This window comes from Triticum urartu, chromosome 4A, assembly GCF_056163025.1.
Source record: "Triticum urartu cultivar PI428250 chromosome 4A, HENAU_Tu73, whole genome shotgun sequence".
Lineage (NCBI taxonomy): Eukaryota > Viridiplantae > Streptophyta > Magnoliopsida > Poales > Poaceae > Triticum > Triticum urartu.
The window spans coordinates 316,240,323-316,246,703 of record NC_141876.1 but is presented as its reverse complement, the minus strand read 5'-3'; positions in this window follow the sequence as shown (position 1 = coordinate 316,246,703).

The following is a 6,381-nucleotide window of genomic DNA, read 5'->3' as shown; positions in this document are numbered from 1 at the left end:
TACCACGCCCTTTTAGGGCGAGAGGCATTCACGATCTTCCAAGCTATACCCCATTACGGGTACATGAAGCTCAAGATGCCCGGGCCCAATGGAATTATCACTCTAGCTAGTGATCCGGACATAGCACTCCGCGCCGAAAACAAAACCGCCACACTGGCTCTCGAAGCGTTATCCGAAGCCCTCACGGCCGAAGAACTAACTGCGCTGCGCTCTACAGTGGACATGGACGACGTGATATTCGACAAAAGACCCAAGTCCACCTCTTTTAAACCAACAGACGAAATAGTCAAATTCCAGGTCCACCCAACGGACCCTTCAAAAACAGCATCCATCAGGGCACGGCTGAACCCCACAACAGACGCCGCACTGCGGGAGTTCTTACGCGAGAATTGGGACATCTTTGCCTGACATCCTTCAGATATGCCAGGCATCCCACGCAGGCTGGCCGAACATAGCCTAAACATTCTAAAGGGATACAAGCTAGTCAAGCAAACTCTTCGGCGTTTCTCCGAACCCAAGCGACAAGCCATGGGAGAATAACTAGCCAAGTTACTCGAGGCCGGATTCATTAGAGAAATAAAACATCCGGACTGGCTAGCATACCTGGTGATGGTACCAAAGAAGGACAAATCCTGGTGCCCATGTGTCGATTTTAAGGACCTTAACAAGGCTTGCCCCAAGGATCCCTTCCCCCTCCCCTGCATCGATCAAATTATTGATGCTACCGCGGGACACGACTCGTTGTGTTTCCTCGACGCATACTCCGGATACCATCAAATCAAGATGGCGGAGCCCGACTGTCGGTGTCAAAACCGGCGGATCTCGGGTAGGGGGTCCCGAACTGTGCGTCTAAGGCGGATGGTATCAGGAAGCAGGGGACACGATGTTTTACCCAGGTTCGGGCCCTCTTGATTGAGGTAATACCCTACGTCCTGCTTGATTGTTCTTGATGATATGAGTATTACAAGAGTTGATCTACCACGAGATCGTAGAGGCTAAACCCTAGAAGCTAGCCTATGGTATGATTGTATCTTGTCCTACGGACTAAACCCTCCGGTTTATATAGACACCGGAGGGGGCTAGGGTTACACAAGGTCGGTTACAAGGGAGGAGATATACATATCCGTATTGCCTAGCTTGCCTTCCATGCCAAGTAGAGTCTCATCCGGACATGGGACGAAGTCTTCAATCTTGTATCTTCATGGTCCAATAGTCCGGCCAAAGTATATAGTCCGGCTGTCCGGAGACCCCCTAATCCAGGACTCCCTCAGTAGCCCCTGAACCAGGCTTCAATGACAATGAGTCCGGCGCGCAGTATTGTCTTCGGCATTGCAAGGCGGGTTCTTCTCCAAATACTTCATGGAAGATTTTTGAACACAAGGATAGTGTCCGGTTCTGCAAAACAAGTTCCACACCCCACCGTAGAGAGAATAATATTTCCATAAATCTAATCTGCTGACACGTTTTGGCAGCAGAACATCACGTCACGGCCCAGTCCTTATCTGAACCATTTTTCTCAACCAGCACTGCGCATATTGCGAGGCAGTTTTTCTGTCACGTCTTGTCAAAGCAGAGACCATGTCCCCCTTATTACGTGATTCTCATCAATACGGACGTGGGTAACACATCCGTGCCATCAATTACGACGCCTGGGGAATAAGCGGTTTTACCAGGCAAGTGGGGAGACGCATTGCCTCTTCCGCCCTTATAAAGGGACAAGGATTTACTCTTTTCACCCACGCCTTCTTCCTCCTTGCTTACCCATTCCCGCACACTCGAGCTCTAGCGCCGAAGCTCGCGTTATTCTTCTCAAACCACTCCAAGCATGTCCGGAGCAGGAGGCAAGTGGATGGTCTCCTCCATCACGGAGGAGAACATCAAAAAGTTACGGGAAGCCGGATATCTGGCCGCGAATATCGCGCACCAGCTGCCAGATGCGGGGCAGATCATCCCAACGCCCGAACCCCATGAGAGGGTAGTTTTTCTTACCCATTTTGTCGGCGGACTGGGATTTCCCCTCCACCCGTTTGTCCGCGGGCTCATGTTCTACTACAGGCTGATTTTCATGATCTGCCCCCCAATTTCATCCTCAACATCTTGGCGTTTATCGTCATGTGCGAGGCCTTCCTCCGCATCAAGCCCCATTTTGGCCTGTGGCTGAGTACCTTCAATGTCAAACTGAAGGTGGTGGTCGGACAGCAAGCGGAGTGCGGAGGCGCCATGGTGGGAAAGATGCCTAATGTCACCTGGCTTGAAGGCTCCTATGTGGAGACCATAAAGGGGTGGCAATCGGGGTGGTTCTACATCACCGAGCCGCGCGACACCAACTGGGTGGCGGTCCCCGAATTCCGAGAATCACCACACGGCTCACCTCTTGGAAAGAGAAGGGCCTGTCCTGGGGTTCCTCAATAGAGCTGACCGGACTCCAGACCTGCATCAAGAACATGATGAGCAAGAAAATTAAGCTCGTCAACATGTTCCAGGGCATGCTCTTCCGCCAGATTCTCCCGTGTCAACAACGGACATTCAACTCGTGGGAGTTCAACCCGGCCAAGCACCAGACGTTGTGAGATCTCTATGGCACGACGCACGAGGACGTCTAGAGGGTGCTGTTTAAGGGCGCCGAGGTACCTCCTTCCCTCACCGAGGACCGCGGACTCAGCGCAAAGCGCCGCGCCAATCTGGTAAATTTTTATATTTCACAGGGTATCTATTTGCCCCAGTTTAATCATGTGCATGATCTAAGCCTTCCATGCCTTTAACAGGACCGGGTGAAGATAGCGGAGCAGATCGATTGCCCCGCCCCCTGCCGGAAGATGCTGCCAATGCTCTCCTGACGGAGATGCTGGTTCCGGCACCTTACGAGGTGCCGGTGAAGAAGGCCAAGAAGAAGGCCGCGGGGACCCGAAAGGGTCTCCGGCGCAAGGTTGTATCAGACTCATCGTCTGATAACTCCGACGCGCCCTCCTCCCACGAAAACGAGGAGGAGGAAGAGGAAAGTTCTCCCCCCAGCCGGGGGAGACAAGAAAAGGAAGGCCGATCCAACCGGGGAGGCCGAAGGGTCCAAGAAGGGCAGGACCCTCCCTCCAGACTGCTCCACGACGGCCGCCTACAGCGGCGATGAGTGGCTACCCAGGGTCAAGCCCCTGGCGAAGTCGTAAGTATCCATACACCATAGTAATTCATGGTATGTTTTACTGCGCTGCTTCTCCTCATGCCGAACATGATTATGCAGTCCGTCCCGAGCTCATCTCGACGTATCTTCGTCGAGCGGTTCGTTGGACTCGTCGGATATGAACATCGGTTCTCTTCCGACCGCCTCCACCCCTCGCCCTACGGACAACGCCGAGGTGTTGTCTCAAAAGGCACCGAGCCAAGGGGAGGTGGTCTTGGAGGCGTCTCGAGGTGACCTCCCAGACCCTGGGTACCAAGGGAGCGAGGCTCTTACGGGCTCCGAGTTCGGCCCCCATCCGAACACTGCGCCGAAACCTTCGATGGTTCCGGACTCTGGCAGGCGGTCCCCTGTTAAGGGGGGCCAACCACCCGTGCCGGTGTCCTCTATCCATCCAAAAGCACCAGACAACTTGCTGGAAGCACTTCGCAGCACTTCCATCGACGAAGAGCACCGCACTATCATGAGTGCGGTGATCGAGAAGGTTCGGTCCACCAAAAACGGGCTGACCGAGGCTTGCGCCAGCCTCCTAACAGGCTTTGAGGTAAGCAATCAAAATATATATAAGAAAATATTACCGCATAGATAGTAGCCCCTGATGCTCTGTTCGACGTTCGAGAAGAAATGCCGAATAGAGGATCAAATGATGAGTCAGGAGTCTAATAAGAATATGTCTATGTGTAAGTGCAGGCTTCCCTGCTGGCCGCTGCCGCACATACTGCAGAGGTCTCTGCACTGAAGCAAGACCTGGAGCGGTCCGAGAACGAGCTTGGCCTTATCAAGAGGCAGCTCGAGGAGAGCAAAGGTAAGCAATACCTTGTCTACGCTTTTGAAAAGAAGTTCGTTTGTAAAATAATAGGATCACCATGAATTTGTCAGGGGCCACGACCGAGGTGGCGACCCTGAAGAAGGCGCTGTCCGAGGCCGAAGACAAAGCGGCCAAGGAACGCATCGAGCGGGAGAAGCAAGAAGCCCGAGTGGGCGAGGTGCAGCAAGAGCTCGAGGCTCTCGCCAAAAAACATGAGTCCTTGGAGCTCGACTCTAAGACGCGAGAGTCCGAGCTCGCACAGGCACTTGAAAGCGCCCGGAGCGCCAAGGCTGAAGCCCACATGGCCCTCCAGGAAATTTATGCGGTGAAGAAGATAGCAGCGGGTAAGGCATTCATTATGCAAAGCAAGCATGTCAAGGAAACTTTCCTTTTTCTTACCCGAGTTTGGAGCTCTCCAGGAGCGTTCGCAGATCTTCCCCGTAGTGTACTGGATGCCGCGGAGTTTTACCGAGCTGAGGAGGGGAGCTCAACGGAGAAGTTGTTCTGGTCTCAGTATACTGGGACCAAACACCCGATGCCCTTGAGCGACCAGCTGAAGCAATTGGTCGAGCTTCACAAGGCGGCCGAACAGGCCATGAGGGCCCTTATAGTCCGGATGTGGCATGGCGAGCCCTAGTCCGACAGCTACTTCGGTCTGGTGAGGTGGCTTGTGGAGGCCTGCCCACGACTTGAAGTCATAAAGCGGTCAGCCTGCATCGAGGGTGCGCGCAGGGCTTTTGCCCGGGCGAAGGTGCACTAGGCGAAGCTGGACGCCGTGAAGCTGGTGAAGGAGGGGCTGCCGGAGGGCAAGGAGCATCGCCACCCCGAGATGTACTATGAGAGTGCCCTGAAGGGTTCCCGCCTTGTGGCCGATGAATGTGCCAGGGATGTAATTTTTGAATGAACATGCTCATGTGATCCTGTAACGTGAAACAAGTTCATCTACGCTATGCAACGCTTTTTTAATTTAAAATATTACCTTCTGTGCTGCCATTTATAATATCCGAGAGTTGGCCAGTCATCGGCTTCTACCCCCATGTAGCTAGTATTGGGGTGTTCGGGATAAACCTGAGCACTCTTTACCCCAATTTTGGGTCCTTCAAGGGAGGTGTTCAGCGCAACGAACCAGGCAATCGGACTATAAGGCTTTATCACTCTCACTTAGCCATAGAAGTCTACAATTTTAAACTTTGGCGAAGCCCCTAGTGTTCGGAAGGCCAAATTTGGGGCGCTATACTCACCTAAGCCGGACAAGGACGGCTCCTCGCCCGAAGCGGAAAAAGTCTTTAAGGACTTAAGACCTCTCGAACAGCGACCAGTCTCTCGCCTTATCATGACAGCCAGTTTTCGGCTTTCTCTACTGAGGCGCTCGTCCGGAAGAACCGGGACGCAATCGCAGTAGTTCTCCCACCGCTACCTTAGCCGATATAGCGGAACATAAGGTACCAAAGCATGGGAGCCGGGAAAACCCGACATTTGACCAAAGACATGATTCAGAGCTGATGCATATAATGCTATAATTTCGGGGTGCCGCACTGTCGAAAGTGTTCGGACTTCTTACGCCGTATTATGGGGTAAACGACAGCCCCTGGCGTACTGACCGTACCCGAATGTACGGGTGCGGATTGTCATGAATGGACATAAAGGGAAAAAAGGAATGAATAATGCAATAATGGACTAATGCTATGCATTGTTATTTAAATAATACGTCGAGGCGTACTGGTACAGGTAGTGCAATAAGCAAAAGTAGGACTATTCAAAATGTCCTATCCAAGGGCAAGCTGCGTATGGATAGTAGAAAGCGGGTATTATTATTAGAGACCACCCGAGGGTTCCAGTGTTTATCTTAGCTTCTTGCCGCCTTGGTTGTTGCTTCCAGTAATCTATCCGGCAATCATACTGTCAGAAAGGGCTTCCAGGGGGTTAGGTCCTGAAAGAGAAAAGAAATGATAAACATATACAGCCCCTAGGGCGGTTAAGCCGCATTGCGGGATGTGCCCTGATCGTGCCCCCGCCTATGTCCATGGTATTTTCAATGCGTAATTATATACGCGCGGCACGGATTTTGTCGCTTGCCTGGGACTGGGACGGGGGCCGAATTGCTAGGCGAGCTCTGAACGTGCTAGGCGATCCTGTTGCAGTTTACTTCGGACACGCTTGAAGGTGTTCAGGGGCTGTATCGCCGAATTAGTGGTTTGCCTTAAAAGGCTACTTTGTGCTTCTGCTGCGAGGGCCGCAGTGTGCTCTTCCGTGCGGAGCGAGCGTTCTGTGTTTCCATTCACAGTTATGACCCCCCGAGGTCCTGGCATCTTGAGCTTGAGGTATGCGTAATGCGGTACTGCATTGAATTTTGCAAATGCAGTTCGTCCGAGCAGTGCATGATAGCCACTGCGAAACGGGA